General features: G+C 32.9%; 1 protein-coding gene and 2 pseudogenes across 4 annotated transcripts in view; 1 reads left to right on the top strand and 2 right to left on the bottom strand.

The window, feature by feature from the left end:
* LOC145266480 (uncharacterized) overlaps nucleotides 1–22,683 on the top strand; it is a 788,679-nt gene that overhangs the window by 569,640 nt on the left and 196,356 nt on the right. The window lies entirely within an intron of this gene.
* LOC145266804 (U2 spliceosomal RNA) lies at nucleotides 7,420–7,553 on the bottom strand (annotated as a pseudogene).
* On the bottom strand, nucleotides 22,278–22,411 carry LOC145266803 (U2 spliceosomal RNA; annotated as a pseudogene).

The raw sequence follows: 22,683 nt of genomic DNA, 5'->3' as shown, positions 1-22,683 counted from the left end.
TCATACAAGGAAAACATTATAATTTATTTGGTATAGACTTGATGGTACTATTCAATTTATGGGAGAAACCCATAAACTCGTTTTGTAGAAAAGTATGTGTGGCAGAATAGAAAATTCCAAATTGTCAGAAAAAATTTTAAGGATTTAAAAAAAGATTCTAAAAATTTATTTTCTGAGACACTGGGTTGTTGCACTAAGATTGCAGTGAAATTTGATCTGAAGGACAGAGCTAAACCGGTGTTCAAACCTTAAAGGAAGGTCCCATTATCCTCACTGAAAACAATAGATGAAGAAATAAAAAGACTCGAAAATAATGGATAGTTTTTTTTTTAAATAGCTGGAAATTTATAAATACAAACAACCCACAGCTGCATACATTATACAAGCGTTAGACGAGGTATTTGGTCGTTTTGGAGTAGCAAAAACAATTGCTAGTGACAATGGCACCATGTTCACAGGAAAAGAATTTATGGACTATTGTGAGTCACTTGATATGGAACATATCACAACACGAACTTATAACCCTCGGTCTAACGGACAAGCAGAAAGGTTTGTCGATACCTTCAAAAGAGCATTGAAAAGGAATAACAACATTGACACTGAAGAAAAGAGTATTCAAAAATTTCTAACAATTTATAGGATAACGCCAAACTAGAATACTAATGCAAATTCATCACCAGCTGAACTAATGTTTGCTAAAAATACGTTCTGTGTTCGACCGATTAATTCCGAGAAAAAAGAGAAAATATTAAAGATAATGCAAAGTACAGAACGTATAAGGACGGCGATAAAGTTTTCTTTAAGAGCTACCAGGAAACAAAGAGTTTTTGGGAAGATGGAATAGTCTAAAAAATATATCATAAATCGTATCATAAAAGGACGCTTATCTTTCCATAAAAGATATATAAACCAATTAAGACCAAGATATATGGAGACGGTCGAAAACCGAGAGCTACCAATGGAAGTGTTGCACGAAACTTTTCAGATTGAACCTCAAAACAACAAGGAAATACCAAGGAAGTATCAGTATCTCCCAAAACTAGTCACTCTCCAAAATCAAAGAATTCACAAATGCAAACTGTAAGGAGAAGTTAAAGAAAAAGTAAAAGCGTTGAACGCTTTGGTTCAAGCTCAAAAAGAAATAAATCGTAAAACCAAATTCTAGTGAAGAATTTAATTTTAGGAAGGTGTTATAATGGGATGATCTATCACTTTTCGCTACAATAATATACAGACAATGTAGAAATACTCCTTCGGGAATCAGAGATTTCCAAGACATCAAGAGAGACATACTCTCACATTGTATCCCCTTTGTAAATAGACCTTTGCATTAACCCTAAGTGAATGTCCTGTGTTTATTTGAAGAAAGATACATAAAAAAAAAACGTATTACTATTAAAAAATACTTTTTCCAAGAACAATGCTTACTAGGAATTGGAAATAGAGCTTGTAATTGCTCTTCCATGTAATTATTATTATTATTATTATTTAGCAATTATTGAAATGGTACGGCAAAAGCATGCTAGGGAAACTAACCAGAAGAATGACTTTCTTCAAAATAATAAAATTAATTTTATGCATCAACATTGGTTTCGATTTCTTTTCATTAGCTTTGTCACAAGATTAGAAAATAATTCTCTTTTATGCAAGTTACGCCAGGGAAATTCCTCAGAAGGTTATACTGTCCAACAATTGATTCTCCTAGAGTTAGTTTGTATTGGATTATTTCTTTTGTAGGGGAAAAATGCAACGTTGGCTCACAAAAAGCGCGGTTAAAGTTCTTTAGTTTAGTACAAACTTTTCATCGAGTAGGCAGTCTTTCAAAAAGTATCTAATTTTCTTTCCTCTCCTTTCAAGATTCTTTTCTCTGTATTATAATTAAAACGGTTAAATTAAAAGTTTAATGTGATTTGTGTATGTAGGCGAATTCTTGTTGTCTTAGTGAAATCGACTCTGATTCGCCCACGCTGTTTACACCAATCAAAAGACAAGTAAGCAGCGCTGAACACAATCGAAAAAATCACCACAAACAATCGATTGGCGTAAGAAAAAGCGTTCACACTGACGATCTCTATCGATTGAATCGTGATTAATAACGTAGTAATAGGCTGGAGAAATGTATAAACACGTGATTTCCCAGCACGTCGTCCATTCTACCCATAGATGAAATGGACAACGTGTATCGAATTACAGTGAGTCCCTTACAATCGTTATTATAAAAGATTAAAGTAGTTTGCTTGAAGTATTATGGGATTTTTATGAAGTATTTATGCTCACATGACACAAGTAGAGGTAAAAATCATATGAATCTATTATGCTATTCAAGTTGACGTTTGTTTCTCTATGGCATTTTAATCACCCAAATATATATGCTAAAATATTGTTCAGCTTTTACAACTGCGTTTTGTTTGAAAAATCTTGCAATTAATTGTGTCCCTCTTCTTTTAAACGGGATTTACTACTTTTGAATATGCCTTTCCCAAATACTACTACTACTACTACTACTACTACTACTACTACTACTAATAATAATAATAATAATAATAATAATAATAATAATAATAATAAGAAGAAGAAGAAGAAGAAATCGGAAATCAATGACAAAAGCAGAAGAATGTTTAAAGTCTATTAACAGATTGAAACATTACCACAACTCGCTGGAGATAGAAAGAGAAAGAAAAAAGCAGAAGAAATAAGGTTACAAAAGAGTAATTTTTTATATATTTTTCTTTTATATTAAACTGATCTAAACGATTTAACCCAACAAATAGTTGCCCCAAAAAATGTGAGTCCATTTGTTCTTGGTTGTCAATAAAAACGTGTCCCCATGTTTCCAACAACAAACTAGCGGAGATATTCGATTTTCTCCGGTAATATTTCGAACACTAGAATATCAGTAAACAACCTATTTTTGGATAAAGGAACTTTTCATAATTCACTGATAAAAATGTGATATTTTCGTGAAAGTAAAGCCGGATAATTATCAATTTCCTTCGTTTTCATGACAAAAAATTACAAATTTCATAATAATTAGCACATGGGTAAAACAATAGACAATTCAAATTCCTGGTTACATAAAATTGGCTGCACTCCATTGCTTGTTTACAATTAAGAATTTCCGTTTCGCATACGTCCTAGCAAAAGAATAACAGCATTTTCTTTACAATTATAATGAATTATAATAGAAATGAAACTCGAATTCTAAAAGACTAAAATATTCGGCAAATCATAGCGATTATAATTCACTTTTGATTGTGGTTAACGAACGATGCGAACAGGGAAAGACAAACACAAACAAAAGTCCCAGACAAACGCATACGCAAAAAAAACCCCACAAGTACACGGACAGAAAGACACAGAAAAAGCACACACACACACACACACACACATACATGAACGACACCGACAAGCATACACATGCACCTTTACTTTATTCATAGTTACTCGACAAACGTAAGTGATTTCACGTATTAAGATCATGATAGATTTCTCTCTTTTTCTCTCTCTCTCTCGCTCTTTATCTCTTGCTATATTTTTTTCGCGCGTGTCATCGCTCTCGCTACAGACTAAATGTAATTTTTGGATTTATTGATAGACTATTTCAAATGTTTTATGTTTCCCTTTTATGTTTCTATTTTCTTCACTAAACTGTTAATAAACCGAATGTTAGGTGCTGTAAGAAATAAAGATATCAAACAACACACAGTAAGAAAGTGTGAAAGGAATAGCTTAGTAAAAGGTGATTCATTAATTGCAAATTAACAAGAATGGTTAAGATACAGGTTATGTAAACATAACCCAATCATACAACGGAAGAATATTTTAATTGCGATTAAAAAATATAATAAACATATCTAAAGGAAACAACCATCAATAAACTCCGCTTTAATATAGAAATAGATAAGAAATAATTTTACTTTGTGAGCATGCAAACATAGCTACTTCAAATGTTTTATAAGGTCGTGTGTTTGTTTTTTTTTTTGTTTTGTTTTTTTTGTTTTTTTTTTTGTCAACAGCACCAATGATGTACCCGTAGTTGTAGGCTGGGTGTAAAAAGTCAGTGTTGACTGTTGCGGTTTACTCGAATGTAACCAAAGAAATCATACGCTTCCATGTATTCTTAACCAATCATCTCAGTACAAGACGTTCATTTTATTGATTTTCCTCGGCATCTTTAAAGAATCGCTCCTAGCAAGATTACATTCCTGCAAAACACCCAATTCCTATTCGTCCAACGAATATTTTTTGTTTACGTTTGTTGATTAAAAAAAGTGACGTCATTTTTATTTGAAATGAATATAGTTTTGAATCAAAGATATAACATAAATAGCTTTGTCATATGTAGTGGGAGATCAGCGTTTTTCATGCTCGCTGCCAGTGAGTTAAATGTTACCACTTGATTGAAGTTCAGTTGACATTTTGACTCTTTGTGGAGTGAAAATAGGGAATATTTACCGTACTGAAGCACAGCCACCGACGGTAAGAAGAAGGCCTGCTAACTGAAAAATGCCTGCAGGCAATGTAGGTAAGATTTGTCAGATTGTCAGTACTATATGAGGGGCATTTGAAAAAGAGCAATAAAACATTTTTAAAAAGAAAAAAGAACACAGTTCGATTAATACTGAAACTGAACTTTATTCAATATAAAATATGAATATTATCTATGTAAAATTAAGTAATTTTAGACAACATACAATTTAATACTGATAAAACTGAATTATGAATTTAGGAAACAAACAATTTAAAACCATATTAAACGCCAAAAATGAATACTTTTAAAAGTGAAAACCATCGATAAATAATTTTAAGAATGAAACAAACGATAAAATACAAAAAATTGAAATCAAAGAAATAATTTAAAAACAAACAATAAAAGTTACAAGTGCAGAAATATTTTTTAAATTTAATTTAGAGAAAAATCACATGGGCTGAATGTTATTTTTGGAACTTTAGAGATGAGGATTGATAATATAAATACTATCTATGTAAAATTATATGATTTTAAAGCAATAAACAATGTAATACTGATAAAACTGAATTATGAAGTTAGGAAACAAAGAATTAAAAACCATTAAACACCAACGATGAATAATTTTTAAAGTGAAAACAAACGATAAATAATTTTAAAAATGAAAACAAACGATAAAATACACAAAATTGAAATCAAACAAATAATTTAAATACAAAGAAACAGTGTGCTTTATTTATAGAATTTTGAATAATTTCGCAATTATAAATTAATTCGCGTGTACTTTTAAAAAAAGTATTTTAATGAGATTATTATCGATTAGACACTAAGCTGAAACAGGAAAAAGGATCGGAAAGGGGGGTAAGCAAGGAATTAGTAATTAATTCAGAATTCGGTACTTATGCACTTAGGTTACCGGGCTGACGGGTGTCTTGTAAACTATTCTGTACTTTCACCTTACAATTTAATAAACAAAAAGATATCGTAAAACTTGAAGGACCGTTTGAATATATTGATTTAAATTTGAAGTGTTGTGTAATGATTAAAAAAAATTCAGTTGTGCTTTATTTATAAAATTTTGAATAATTTCACAATTATGAATGAATTTGCGTGTACTTTTAAAACATATTTTAATCAGATTATCATCGATTAGACACTAAGCGGAAGCGAGAAAAGGGATTGGAAGGGGGGGGTAAGCAAAGAATTAGTAATTCAGAATTACTAATAATAATTTGATTAAAATACCACTTTTTAAAAAGTACACGCGTTTATAATTCTAAAAAGAAAGAATCAATTTTAATATATAACGCTCAGTCACTGCTAAATTTCTTAATAGCCGCGTGTTGAATAATTTTCAAACCGACTTCAGAAAAAAGTATAGAACTTCAAAATATTTGTAAATACTCAATGAAAGGTTTTATTAAAAAGGTTTATTAAAAAAGACATTTTGACAATTATTCTCATGTAAAAATGATTTGTTTATAATTTTAAAAACTAAAACAAAATTAAATTAAATTTTCAACCTTCCTGATAGACTTTTTCACCTTATAAGAAAATAAACAGTTAAAAATATCAACATATTTGCTGTATTAGCAATAAATAGTATTGTTAATAGTATTATTTCTTTAATTTATATTAACAATGTTATCAAACGTTATGAAAGTACTTGAATACAGTTCTAATAAAATACACGTTTAATCATTAACAAATAACGTAATGTTCATGTAAAAATTATTTAATTTTTATTTTATTGTTACAAATTACAATGCTTTGTTTACATAAAAAAGCAAAAATAAATTATTGCGTTTTTATTTACTACTTTAGTAAAAGTATTTTTGTTTAAACAAAATAATACATTATCACTCAGATGTAAATAAAAATAATGAGTTCATTATTTTTCGAGATCATCTATATATATAAAAGGCAAAAATCGGTGTGTATGTATGTATGTATGTATGTATGTATGTATGTATGTTTGTTTGTAACGCTAAAACTTTTGAAAGACGGAACCAGAGTTGACAAATTTGGTATCATATTGCACCTTGATCACCCGGATGACAAATATCGAAATTTCACGTCAAACGGACCAGTAGAAAGGGGTCAACTGATCGTTTTTCTCCTAGGGGGGCCCCCCAAAAAACCTGTCATTTTAACGTTATTCAATACGTGTCACGTGACGTGACGTCAGCTCAAACTTTTGACAGACACAACCAAAGTTGACAAATTATGTATCATATTGAACCTTGATCACCCGCATGACAAATATCGAAATTCCACACCAAACGGACCATTAAAAGGGGGTGAACTGATCATTTCTCTCCTAGGGGGGGCCCCCAAAAAAACCTGTCATTTTAATGTTAATATTACATAATCCAAAAACGCTTAGTCATGTCACGTGACGTGACGTCAACATCCAGTAATGGCGAACAAATGTAAACAAACACTTTGTTTTACCGATACTTTTGTAATTTCTCTTCTGCTTTGTTCTAGAGATTATTAAACTCCATGACAATGTCTCCAACGTATTTAACTGGTTAAAAATAGTATTTATACAAGAGTTTTAACGAAAAATATCAGGAAAAAATGTACAGGAATAAAAAAAAATTCAGCTTTCAAAATATTCGTCGATAAAAAAACCGATCTTTATATTTACGCTAGCCATTTTGTATATTACCACGTGACCTGCTATCTCTTAAACTGGAGGGGGGGGATCCACTTGAATCCAACAAAACCAGTAATTTTTTTTTCTATTATATATACATCATTTTCTATAAAATTAAGTGTAGACTTTATAATTAAAACAAAAAATGTTATTCATACTAAAAAAAAAAAACGCTTAGTCATGTCACGTGACGTGACGTCAACATCCACTAATGGCGAACAATTGTACCTATTTACTATGCCTCCCCACGGGACAGAGTTAGACACCAGGGTCGTTTTTTAACGTGGAGAAAAGGTACAAAAATAAAAATTGTCTCAGTCGTGGAGGATTTCTCCTCCACCGAAAGAGAACAAGAAATAGAAGTGCAGCATCTGAAGAACAGATACTACACTTTGATCTTGACCAAAAGGCCAAGAATGCGAACAATTGTAAATAACAACTTTTTTCACAAAACCAACACCGTCTTTCTTTTTTTTCTCTCTCTTTCTCTCTCTCACCCACTTACTCTTCCCTCTCTCTCACCCTCTTTCTCTTGACGTCACACCACTGTTAAACTGTGGGGGGGGGAACACATTCCCAGGCATTATCTCCTATAGATGCACATTTTATTAGAAATTCAGCTTTCAAAATATTAGACGATAATAAAAATATAAAACCAACACCCTCTTTCTCTTTTCTCTCTCTCTCACCAACTTACTCTTCTCTCTCTCTCACCCTCTTTCTCTTGACCTCCTACTACTGTTAAACTGTGTGTGTGGGGGGGGGGAAGAGGCAGCTTGAAAACCAACAAAAACAGTGCACAGTTTCCCAAGCATTTGGGGTGGGAAGGGGGGGAAGAAGCCGAGCGCACAGTTTCGTGTGAGAGAGAGAGAACAATTCTCAACCTATATACTCAACAAATTTTTTATCTACAGATTTGAAAGTTTGTATATAGGGTATTCAGACATATGGAAATATATCTAGCATAATCTATCTATTATATCTATAAAAGTGAAAATGTGTGTGTGTGTGAGGTAGCCAGAGAGAGAGAGAGAGAGAGAGAGAGAGACAACAATTCTCAACCTATATATTCAATACATTTTTTATCTACAGATTTGAAAATTTGTATATAGGGTATTCAGACATATGGAAATATATCTAGCATAATCTATCTATTATATCTATAAAAGTGAAAATGTGTGTGTGTGTGTGTGTGTGCGTAAGAGAGAGAGAGAACAATTCTCAACCTATATACTCAACGTATTTTTATCTACGGATTTTAAACTTTGTATATAGGGTATTCAGACATATAGAAATATATCTAGCATAATCTATACATTATATCTATAAAAGTGAGAATGTGAGTGTGTGAGAGAGAGAGAACAATTCTCAACCTATATATTCAACAAATTTTTTACCTACAGATTTGAAAATTTGTATATTGGGTATTCAGACATATGGAAATATATCTAGCATAATCGATCTATTATATCTATAAAAGTCAGAATGTTTGCGTGTGGTTGTGTGTGTAAGGTTGCGAGAGAGAGAGAGAGAACAATTCTCAACCTATCTATTCAATAAATTTGTTATCTACAGATTTGACCATTTGTATATAGGGTATTCAGACATATGGAAATATATCCAGCATAATCTATCTATTATATCCATAAAAGTGAGAATGTGTGCGTGAGAGAGAGAGAGAGAGAGAGAGAGAGAGAGTAAGTACAATTCTCACCCTATATATTCAACAAATTTTTTATCTACCGATTATAAAATTTGTATATAGGGTATTCAGACATATGGAAATATATCTAGCATAATCTATCTATTATATCTAGAAAAGTGAGAATGTGTGTGAAAGAGAGAGAGAGAGAAGAGAGAGAGAGAGAACAATTCTCAACCTATATATTCAACTAATTTTTATGTACAGATCTGAAAATTTGTATACAGGGTATTCAGACATATGGAAATATATCTAGCATAATCTATTATATCTATAAAAGGTAGAATGTGTGTGTGTGTTTGTGAGTGAGTGAGTGAGTGAGTGAGTGAGAGAGAGAGAGAGAGAGAGAACAATTCTCAACCTATATACTCAACAAATTTTGTATCTACAGATTTGATAATTTGTATATAGGGTATTCAGACATAAGGAAATATATCTAGCATAATCTATCTATTATATCTATAAAAGTGAGAATGTGTGTGAAAGAGAGAGAGAGAGAGAACAATTCTCAACCTATATATTCAACAAATTCTATCTTTACAGATTTGAAAATTTGTATATAGGGTATTCAGACATTTGGAAATATATCTAGCATAATCTATTATATCTATAAAAGTGAGAATGTGTGTGTGAGAGAGAGAGAAAGAACAATTCTCAACCTATATACTCAACAAATTTTTTATCTACAGATTTAAAAATTTGTATATAGGGTATTCAGACATATAGAAATATATCTAGCATAACCTATCTATTATATCTATAAAATGACCATGTGTGTGTGTGTGTGAGAGAGAGAGAGAGTCAGAGAGAGAGAGAGAACAATTTTCAGCTTGTGTGTGTGTGAGAAAGAGAGAGAGAGAAAGAGAGGAAGGAAAATTCTCACCCTATATATTCAACAAATTTTTTATCTACATATTAGAAAATTTGGATATAGGGTATTCAGACGTATGGAAATATATCTAGCATAATCTATCTATTATATCTATAAAAGTGAGAATGTGTGTGTGAGAGAGAGAGAAAGAGAGAGAGAGAGAACAATTCTCAACCTATATATTCAACTAATTTTTTATCTACAGATTTGAAAATGTGTATATTGGGTATTCAGACATATGTAAATATATCTGGCATAATCTATGTATTATATCTATAAAAGTGTGAATGTGAGTGATGGAAAGAGCAAAAAATTCTCAACCTATATAACCTATAAAAGTGAGAATATGTGTGAGAGAGAGAGAGAGAGAGAACAATTCTCAACCTATATATTCCACACATTTTTGGGCACAGATTTGGAAATTTGTATATAGGGTAGGCAGACATATAGAAATATATCTAGCATAATCTATCTATTATATCTATAAAAGTGAGAACTTGTGTGTGTGTGTGTGTGTGAGAGAGAGAGAGAACAATTCTTAACCTACATACTCAACAAATTTTTTACCTACAGTTTAGAAAATTTGTATATAGGGTATTCAGACATATGGAAATATATCTAGCATAATCTATCTATTATAACTACAAAAGTTAGAATGTGTGTGTGAGAGAGAGAGAGAGAGAGAGAGAACAATTCTAAACCTATATATTCAACAAATTTTTTATCTACAGATTTGAAACTTTGTATATAGGGTATTCAGACATATGGAAATATATCTAGCATAATCTATCTATTTTATCTATAAAAGTGAGAATGCGTGTGTGTGAGATAGCGAGAGAGAGAGAGAAAAAGAGAGAGATAAAAATTCTCAACCTATACATTCAACAAATTTTTTATCCACAGATTTGAACATTTGTATATAGGGTGTTCAGACATATAGAAATATATCTAGCATAATCTATCTATTATATGTATAAAAGTGAGAATGTGTGTGTGTGTGAGAGAGAGGACAATTGTCAACCTATGTATACAACAAATTTTTTATCTACAGATTTCAAAATTTGTATATTGGGCATTCAGACATATTTCAATATATCTGGCATAATCTGTCTATTATATCTATAAAAGTGAGAATGTGTGTGATAGAGAGAGAGAGAACAATTCTCAACCTATATACTCAACAAATTTTTTATCTACAGATTTGAAAATTTGTATATAGGGTATTCAGACATATGGAAATATATCTAGCATAATCTATTATATCTATAAAAGTGAGAATGTGTGTGTGTGTGTGTGAGAGAGAGAGAGAGAGAGAGAGAGAGAGAACAATTCTCAACCCATATACTCAACAAATTCTTTATCTACAGATTTTAAAATTTGTATATAGAGTATTCATACAAATAGAAATATATCTAGGATAATCTTTCTATTATATCTATAAAAGTGAGAATGTGTGTGTGTGTGAGCGAGAGAGAGAGAGAGAGAGAGAGAGAACAGTTCTCAACCTATACATTCAACAAATTTTTATATATAGGGTATTCAGAAATATCGAAATATATCTAGCATAATCTATTATATCATTAAAAGTTAGAATGTGTGTGTGTGAGAGATAGAGAGAACAATTCTCAACCTATGCACTCTACAAATTTTTTATCTACAAATTAGAAAATTTGTATATAGGGTATTCACACATATGGAAATATATCTAGCATAATCTATCTATTATATCTATAAAAGTTAGAATGTGTGTGTGAGGTAGCCAGAGAGAGAGAGAGAGAGAGTAAGAACAATTTTCAACCTATATATTCAACAAATATTGGATCTACAGATTAGAAAATTTGTATATAGGGTATTCAGACATATGGAAATATATCTAGCATAATCTATCTATTATATCTCTAAAATTGAGAATGTGTGTGTGAGAGAGAGAGAGAGAACAATTTTCAACCTATATACTCAACAAATTTTTTTATCTACAGATTTGAAAATTTGTATATAGGGTATTCAGACATATGGAAATATATCTAGAGTAATCTATCTATTATATCTATAAAAGTGAGAATGCGTGTGTGTGTGAGAGAGAGCGACACAGAACAATTCTCAACCTATATATTCAACAAATTTTTTATGTACAGATCTGAAATATCACATTTGTATAGAAGTAGAAATCTTGATACCTACTCTGATACCTAATAAAAGAAAGGACACTCTTTAGGGCGGATTTTGATTATAACAAGTCACTAATTAGAAATTATAATAAACATTCTAATAATTTAAGAATTTTACCAAAATAAAATTGCATGGTAATCACCCAATTTCTGCCACAAAATTTTGATTGGCAGAACTCATAAACATAAAATATATATTTTCTAATTTCATCTTTTTTTTTTCTTTTTACATAATCTGGTTTGATGTTTTCCCAAATATTCAAATCACTATATTTTGCTGCTTAATATCAAATACAGCAACTGAGTTATTTTTATGCATCAAACAATTACATTTTCTCATTCATCCAAACTAATCACTGAACATCAATTTCATATTTTCTTCACTAAAATATTACTGTGCTTGATGTCATCAAGTGGAGCGGATCATTTTTTTTTCATTTGTTCACACATTTTTCCAATTTATATATATTTTAAAGATTCTTAGCCTATGTCATTGCATACCAATCTGTTTATTAAAAGTTAAGGTTCACTGTAAACACATATGTTACACCAAAATAAAAACGCTTCAGATAATGTCTTGATATTCAATTCAGTTTCTCACATGACATCTTATGAAGTTAGTAGAAATGTTACAGACTTTTGAATCTCAAACACTTTCAATACTGTGCACTGATATTTTCTTTTTTGCAATATAAGCACATTCATGATTTTTTTTACAAACGTTAAAAACTTCCACATTGTGTAGCAATATACTGAAACAATTATAAAAATATTTGTTTTTATTTTGAATGATGCAGGGCATCTGAAGAGAGATTTTTCTAACAAAATGAAAGTATAATTTTTAGCAATAGGTATCTAGGAAAAGGCCACTACATATGTTATAAGTTCCAAATTTCCACAACCTGGCAAATACTGGTACATGCTAGCAAATTTAGATTTGCAATTACAAAATATGATTCTAATTTTTTCCTTTGCTCTTTATTCTAACACTACACTAAGTTTACTGTGTTATTTCGCTACAGTTGATATTGTGTAGAACAATAAGAAAATCATAGTGAACAATGCATTCAACAAAATTTCACACACATTTCTAGATACCTATATCTAATAAGTTCAAAAGAAAGGACACACTAAGGGAGGTATTTTGGTGGTCAAGTCACTAAAAAGAGATTAGCTGGTTTCCCGGCATAGCCCAGGATATAATAAAGATTGACTGAAATACATGTTCTAGCTGGTTTCTAGGCGTTGCCAGGGATGTAATATAGACACATTATGTTGTATATTACCTGTTCTCTTCTCCCTAAGGTAAAACAATTTCATATACATGCTGTAAATTACCTATGCTAGGGATAAAACATGAACAATATCAGTCCTAGGGTAGATAAAACAAATAATACATAGAGATGAAAGATTCCTCTCCCCTAAGAATCAAACATATGTTCAATATCTGCTTTTGTTTTTTCATTGTTTATACGGTCCCGAGCAACGCCGGGTAGCCCTGCTAGTCTTCTATATATATAAAAGGCAAAAATCGGTGTGTATGTATGTATGTATGTATGTTTGTTTGTAACGCTAAAACTTTTGACAGACACAACCAAAGTTAACAAATTAGGTAGCATATTGCACCTTGATCACCCGGATGACAAATATCGAAATTTCACGTCAAACGGACAACTAGAAGGGGGTTAACTGATCATTTTTCTCCCAGGGGGGCCCCCCAAAAAACCTGTCATTTTAACATTATTCATTAGCTGTCACGTGACGTGACGTCAGCTCAGTAAAATGTCGGCTACGCTGAGCCTCTGACGTACATTAAAGCTGCCTGCGAGGAGTATCATTGATACTATAACACAGTTAAATATTAGTTTAAGAGTCGAACCGTTATTACCAACGGATTTATCGCACTTCAAAAAGAAGAATCCCAAAATTACATAAAAATTGACGTAGGGAAAATGTTTTTATTTTTGCTTGAAGTTTTTTACCGGCGAAGAAAGATGACTATGCTCTTTGCTATAGTTTACCATGTAAACAAGGCTTTAGCCATTTTGTTTTTACCTCCTAACTCTGTTAAACTGGAAGGGGGAGGGGTGGCTATCAGTATAAGGCCGCTTAAATACACGTAGCATATTGCACCTTGATCACCCGGATGACAAATATCGAAATTTCACGTCAAACGGACAACTAGAAGGGGGTTAACTGATCATTTTTCTCCCAGGGGGGCCCCCCAAAAAACCTGTCATTTTAACATTATTCATTAGCTGTCACGTGACGTGACGTCAGCTCAGTAAAATGTCGGCTACGCTGAGCCTCTGACGTACATTAAAGCTGCCTGCGAGGAGTATCATTGATACTATAACACAGTTAAATATTAGTTTAAGAGTCGAACCGTTATTACCAACGGATTTATCGCACTTCAAAAAGAAGAATCCCAAAATTACATAAAAATTGACGTAGGGAAAATGTTTTTATTTTTGCTTGAAGTTTTTTACCGGCGAAGAAAGATGACTATGCTCTTTGCTATAGTTTACCATGTAAACAAGGCTTTAGCCATTTTGTTTTTACCTCCTAACTCTGTTAAACTGGAAGGGGGAGGGGTGGCTATCAGTATAAGGCCGCTTAAATACACGAAAATTACTTTTATACGAGTTTGTTTTCTTATGAATGGAACCGCGTTTATAGGGGGGAGGGGGGAGGAGGCAATGTGCACAGTCTCCCAAGCATTACCTACTATAAAAAAAGATGCACATTTACCCTCTTCTCTCACCCTCTTTCTCTCTCTCTCTCTCTTTCTCTTCTCTCTCTCACTCTCTTTCTCTATCACCCTCTTCTCTCTCTCTCTTTCTCTTCTCTCTCTCATCCTCTTTCTCTCTCTCTCACCCTCTTCTCTCTCTCTACCTTTTTCTCTTCTCTCTCGCACCCTCTTCTCTCTCTCTCACCCGCTTCTCTCTCTCTACCTCTTTCTCTTCTCTCTCGCACCCTCTTCTCTCTCTCACCCGCTTCTCTCTCTCTACCTCTTTCTCTTATCTCTCTCTCTCTCAACCTCTTCTCTCTCTCTCTCTTACCCTCTTCTCTCTCTCACTCTCTGTGTACACCTTTTTCTCTTCTCTTCTCTCTCTCTCTGACCCTCTTTCTCTCTCTCTCACCCTCTTTTTCTGCTCTCTCTCACCCTTCTCTCTCTCTCTCTCTACCTCTTTCTCTTCTCTATCACCCTCTTTCCCTGCTCTCTCTCACCTTCATCTCTCTCTCTCTACCTATTTCTCTTCTCTCTCTCTCCCTCTGCTCTCTCTCACCCTCTTCTTTCTCCCTCACCCTCTTCTCTCTCTCTCTCACCCTCTTCTTTCTCCCTCACCCTCTTCTCTCTCTCTCTCTACCTCTTTCTCTTATCTCTCTCTCTCACTACCCCTCTCTCTCTCTGTCTTACCCTCTTCTCTCTCTCTCTACCTCTTTCTCTTATCTCTCTCTCTCACTACCTCTCTCTCTCTCACCCTCTTCTCTCTCTCACCCTCTTTCTCTCTTACCCTCTTCTCTCTCTACCTCTTTCACTTCTCTCACCCTCTTTCTCTCTCACCCTCTTTCTCTCTCACCCTCTTTCTCTGCTCTCTCTCACCCTCTTCTCTGCTCTCTCTCACCCTCTTCTCTCTCTACCTCTTTCTCTTCTCTCTCTCTCACCCTCTTCTCTCTCTCTTACCTATTTTGTAATATATATATATAGATATATATATTGTACAAACTATTGTACAAACTATTACCACTTATCAAGGCCTATAGGCCACTCGAGGATGAAAGTTTAAAAGTGCACAGTAGTCAAATTCGGCAAAGATGACGGAACCGCTTTAAGAGGAGGATGAATTATTCAGTGACTCCAACCTATTTTGTTACATATATGTATGTATATATTTTTGTAAAAAATATATATTACTACTTATCAAGGCCCATAGGACACTCGAGGATTAGAGTTGAAAAGTGCACAGCAGTCAAATCTGGGAAAGAGGATGGAACCGCTTTAACGGGAGGATGAGTTATTCAGCGACTCCAACCTATTTTGGTATATATATATTTATATCTATATTTATTTTTAAATATATATTACCACTTATCAAGGCCCATAGGCCACACGAGGATGAGAGTTTAAAAGTGCACAGTAGTCAAATTCGGCAAAGATGATGGAACCGCTTTAAGAGGAGGATGAATTATTCAGTGACTCCAACCTATTTTGTTACATATATGTATGTATATATTTTTGTAAAAAATATATATTACTACTTATCAAGGCCCATAGGACACTCGAGGATTAGAGTTGAAAAGTGCACAGCAGTCAAATCTGGGAAAGAGGATGGAACCGCTTTAACGGGAGGATGAGTTATTCAGCGACTCCAACCTATTTTGGTATATATATATTTATATCTATATTTATTTTTAAATATATATTACCACTTATCAAGGCCCATAGGCCACACGAGGATGAGAGTTTAAAAGTGCACAGTAGTCAAATTCGGCAAAGATGATGGAACCGCTTTAAGAGGAGGATGAATTATTCAGTGACTCCAACCTATTTTGTTATATATATGTATGTATATATTTTTGTAAAAAATATATATTACTACTTATCAAGGCCCATAGGACACTCGAGGATTAGAGTTGAAAAGTGCACAGTAGTCAAATTCGGGAAAGAGGATGGAACCGCTTTCACGGGAGGATGAGTTATTCAGCGACTCCAACCTGTTTTTTTATATATATATTTATATCTATATTTATTAAAAAATATATATTACCACTTATCAAGGACAATAGGCCACTCGAGGATGAGAGTTGAATAGTGCACTGTATAAAAAATACGGTAAAGAGGATGGAACCGCTTTAACGGGAGGATGAGTTATTCAGCAACTCCAACCTATTTTTTTATATATATATATATATATATATACTTTTATTAAAAAATATATATTACCACTTATCAAGGACAATAGGCCACTCGAGGATGAGAGTTGAAAAGTGCATAGTAGTAAAATTCGGGAAAGAGGATGGAACCGCTTTAACGGGAGGATGAGTTATTCAGCGACTCCAACCTATTTTTTATATATATATATATATATATATATATATTTATAACAAAAATATATTACCACTTATCAAGGCCCATAGGCTACTCGAGGATAAGAGTTGAAAAGTGCACATTAGTCAAATTCGGGAAAGAGGATGGAACCGCTTTAACGGGAGGATGAGTGATTCAGCGACTCCAACCTATTTTGTTATATATATATATATATATATATATATATATATATATATATATATTGTACAAACTATATATTACCACTTATCAAGGCCCATAGGCCACACGAGGATGAGAGTTTAAAAGTGCACAGTAGTCAAATTTGGGAAAGAGGATTTAATCGCTTTAATAGAAGGATGAATTATTCAGCGACTCACACCTGTTTTGGTATATATATATATATATTTATAAAAAAATATGTATTACCACTTATCAAGGCCCATAGGCCACTCGAGGATGAGAGTTAAAAAGTCCACAGTAGTCAAATTTGGGAAAGAGGATGGAACCGCTTTAACAGGAGGATGAGTTATTCAGCAACTCCAACCTATTTTGTTATATATATATATATATATATATATATATATATTTTTCATAAAATATGTATTACCACTTATCAAGGCCCATAGTCCACTCGAGGACGAGAGTTGAAAAGTGCACAGTAGTCAAATTGGGGAAAGAGGATGGAACCGCTTTAACGGGAGGATGAGTTATTCAGCGACTCCAACCTTTTTTTTTATTTTGTAAAAAATATATATGACCACTTATCAAGGCCCAGAGGCCACTCGAGGATAAGAGTTGAAAAGTGCACAGTAGTCAAATTTGGGAAATTTGTTATATATCTATTTTTTTGTTACTTAGGCATTTCCACTTATCAAGGCCCAGATACATCTCGAGGATAAGAGTTAAATGTGCACAGTAGTCAATTGGACAATAAGGCCCAGAGGCCACCCGAGGATAAGGGTTGAAAATGGCAGTAGTTAATTGGACAACATAGTAATCGTTAGTAATGGAAAGTCGGGAAATTTGTTATATATATATTTATATTTTGTTTAGATAGGCATTACCACTTATCAAGGCCCAGAGGCCACTAGAGGATAAGTGTTGAAAAGTGCAGTAGTCAATTGGACAAAATATAGTAATTGTTAGTAATGGAAATTCAGTAAATTTGTTATATATATATTAATATTTTGTTAAATACGCATTACCACTTATCAAAGCCCACAGGCCACTCGAGGATAAGGATTGAAAAGTGCACCGTAGTAGTCGGTTGTAATGGAAATGCGGGATATTTGTAATATACCTATTTTTTGTTACTTAGGCACAACCACTTATTAAGGCCCAGAGGCCACTCGATGGTATTACCACTTATCAAGGCCCAGAGGCCACTCGAGGATAAGCGTTTAAAAGTGCAGTAGTCAATTGGACAATATAGTAATCGTTAGTAATGGAAATTCAGTAAATTTGTTATATATATGTATATTTTGTTACATACGCATTACCATTTATCAAGGCCCAGAGGCCACTCGAGGATAAGGATTGAAAAGTGCACAGTAGTCAATTGGACAATATAGTAATCGTTAGTAATGGAAATTCAGTAAATTTGTTATATACCTATTTTTTGTTACTTGGTCATTTCCACTTATCAAGGCCCAGAGGCCACTCGAGCATAAGAGTTAAAAAGTCCACAGTAGTCAATTGGACAATAAGGCCCAGAGGCCACCCGAGGATAAGGGTTAAAAAGTGCAGTAGTCCATTGGTCAATATAGTAATCGTTAGTAATTACTACTTCTCAAGGCCCAGAGGCCACTCGAGGATAAGGGTTGAAAAGCGCAGTAGTCAATTGGACAATACAGTAATCGTTAGTAATGGAAATTCAGTAAATTTGTTATATATATATATATTTATATTTTGCTAAATACGCATTACTACTTATCAAGGCCCAGACGCCACTCGAGGATAAGGGTTGAAAATATTCAACAAATTTTTTATCTACAGATTAGAAAATTTGTATATAGGGTATTCAGACATATGGAATATATCTAGCATAATCTATCTATTATATCTATAAAAGTCAGAATGTTTGTGTGTGTGGGTGTGTGTGAGGTAGAGAGAGAGAGAGAGAACAATTCTTAACCTATATATTCAACAAATTTTTTATCTACAGATTTTAAATTTGTTATAAAGGGTATTCATACATATGGAAATATATCTAGCATAATCTATCTATTATATCTACAAAAGTGAAAATGTGTGTGTCTGTGAGAGAGAGAGCAATTCTCAACCTATATAATCAACAAATTTTTTATCTACAGATTAGATAATTTGTATATAGGGTATTCAGACATATGGAAATATATCTAGCATAATCTATCTATTATGTCTATAAAAGTGAGAATATGTCTGTGTGTGAGAGAGAGAGAGTAAGAACAATTCTCACCCTTTATATTCAACAAATTTTTATCTACAGATTAGAAAATTTTTATATAGTGTATTCAGACATATGGAAATATATCTAGCATAATCTATCTATTATATCTATAAAAGTGAGCATGCGTGAGAGGAGAGAGAGAGAGAGAGAACAATTCTCAACCTATATACTCAACAAATTTTTTATCTACAGATTTGAAAATTTGTATATAGATTATTCAGTCACATGGAAATATATCTAGCATAATTTATCTATTATATCTATAAAAGTGAGAATGTGTGGGTGTGTGAGAGAGAGAATGAGAGAGAACAATTCTCAGCTTATATATGCAACAAATTGTTTATCTACAGATCCGAAATATCACATTTGTATAGAAGTAGAAATCTGGATACCTATTCTGATACCTAATAAAAGAAAGGACACTCTTTGGGGCGGATTTTGATGATAACAAGTCACTAATAAGAAATTATAATAAACATTGAAATAATTTTAGAATTTTATCAAAATAAAATTGCATGGTAATCACCCAATTTCTGCCACAAAATTTTGATTGGCAAAACTCATAAACAGAAAATATATATTTTCTAATTTCATCTTTTTTTTTATATAATCTGATTTGATGTTTTCCTTAATATTCAAATCACTATATTTTGCTGCTTAATATCAAATACAGCAAATGAGTTATTTTTTATGCATCAAACAATTACATTTTCTCATTCATCCAAACTAATCACTGAACATCAATTTCATATTTTCTTCACTAAAATATTACTGTGCTTGATGTCATCAAGTGGAGCGGATCATTTTTTTTTCATTTGTTCACACATTTTTCCAATTTATATATATTTTGTCTAAGATTCTTAGCCTATGTCATTGCATACCAAGCTGTTTATTAAAAGTTACGGTTCACTGTAAACACATACGTTACACCAAAATAAAAACGCTTCAGATAATGTCTTGATATTCAATTAAGTTTCTCACATGACATCTTATGAAGTTAGTAGAAATGTTACAGACTTTTGAATCTCAAACACTTTCAATACTGTGCACTGATATTTTCTTTTTTGGAATATAAGCACATTCATGATTTTTTTTTACAAACGTCAACAAATTTCACAATGTGTAGCAATGTACTGAAACAATTATAAAAATATTTGTTTTTATTTTGGATGATGCAGGGCATCCGAAGAGAGATTTTTCTAACAAAATGAAAGTATAATTTTTAGCAATAGGTATCTAGGAAAAGGCCACTACATACGTTATAAATTCCAAATTTCCACAACCTGGCAAATACTGGTACACGCTAGCAAATTTAGATTTGCAATTACAGAATATGATTCTAATTTTTTCCTTTGCTCTTTATTCTAACACTACACTAAGTTTACTGTTTTATTTCGCTACAGTTGATATTGTGTAGAACAATAAGAAAATCATAGTGAACAATGCATTCAACAAAATTTCACACACATTTCTAGATACCTATATCTAATAAGTTCAAAAGAAAGGACACACTTAGGGAGGTATTTTGGTGGTCAAGTCACTAAATAGAGATTAGCTGGTTTCCCGGCATAGCCCAGGATGTAATAAAGATTGACTGAAATACATGTTCTAGCTGGTTTCTAGGCGTTGCCAGGGATGTAATATAGACACATTATGTTGTATATTACCTGTTCTCTTCTCCCTAAGGTAAAACAATTTCATATACATGCTGTAAATTACCTATGCTAGGGATAAAACATGAACAATACCAGTCCGGGGGTAGATAAAACAAATAATACATAGAGATGAAAGATTCGTCTCCCCTAAGAATAAAACATATGTTCAATATCTGCTTTTGTTTTTTCATTGTTTATACGGTCCCGAGCAACGCCGGGTAGCCCTGCTAGTCTATATATATAAAAGGCAAAAATCGGTGTGTATGTATGTATGTATGTATGTATGTATGTATGTTTGTTTGTAACGCTAAAACTTTTGAAAGACGGAACCAGAGTTGACAAATTTGGTATCATATTGCACCTTGATCACCCGGATGACAAATATCGAAATTTCACGTCAAACGGACCAGTAGAAAGGGGTCAACTGATCGTTTTTCTCCTAGGGGGCCCCCCAAAAAACCTGTCATTTTAACGTTATTCAATACGTGTCACGTGACGTGACGTCAGCTCAAACTTTTGACAGACACAACCAAAGTTGACAAATTATGTATCATATTGAACCTTGATCACCCGCATGACAAATATCGAAATTCCACACCAAACGGACCATTAAAAGGGGGTGAACTGATCATTTCTCTCCTAGGGGGGGCCCCCCAAAAAACCTGTCATTTTAATGTTAATATTACATAATCCAAAAACGCTTAGTCATGTCACGTGACGTGACGTCAACATCCAGTAATGGCGAACAAATGTAAACAAACACTTTGTTTTACCGATACTTTTGTAATTTCTCTTCTGCTTTGTTCTAGAGATTATTAAACTCCATGACAATGTCTCCAACGTATTTAACTGGTTAAAAATAGTATTTATACAAGAGTTTTAACGAAAAATATCAGGAAAAAATGTACAGGAATAAAAAAAAATTCAGCTTTCAAAATATTCGTCGATAAAAAAACCGATCTTTATATTTACGCTAGCCATTTTGTATATTACCACGTGACCTGCTATCTCTTAAACTGGAGGGGGGGATCCACTTGAATCCAACAAAACCAGTAATTTTTTTTTTCTATTATATATACATCATTTTCTATAAAATTAAGTGTAGACTTTATAATTAAAACAAAAAATGTTATTCATACTAAAAAAAAAAAACGCTTAGTCATGTCACGTGACGTGACGTCAACATCCACTAATGGCGAACAATTGTACCTATTTACTATGCCTCCCCACGGGACAGAGTTAGACACCAGGGTCGTTTTTTAACGTGGAGAAAAGGTACAAAAATAAAAATTGTCTCAGTCGTGGAGGATTTCTCCTCCACCGAAAGAGAACAAGAAATAGAAGTGCAGCATCTGAAGAACAGATACTACACTTTGATCTTGACCAAAAGGCCAAGAATGCGAACAATTGTAAATAACAACTTTTTTCACAAAACCAACACCGTCTTTCTTTTTTTTCTCTCTCTTTCTCTCTCTCACCCACTTACTCTTCCCTCTCTCTCACCCTCTTTCTCTTGACGTCACACCACTGTTAAACTGTGGGGGGGGGGAACACATTCCCAGGCATTATCTCCTATAGATGCACATTTTATTAGAAATTCAGCTTTCAAAATATTAGACGATAATAAAAATATAAAACCAACACCCTCTTTCTCTTTTCTCTCTCTCTCACCAACT

The sequence above is a fragment of the Euprymna scolopes genome, chromosome 41 (genome assembly GCF_053919585.1).
Source record: "Euprymna scolopes isolate OS-2025 chromosome 41, ASM5391958v1, whole genome shotgun sequence".
In the NCBI taxonomy this organism is placed as follows: domain Eukaryota; kingdom Metazoa; phylum Mollusca; class Cephalopoda; order Sepiida; family Sepiolidae; genus Euprymna; species Euprymna scolopes.
This window is presented reverse-complemented; position numbering and strand designations above follow the sequence as displayed.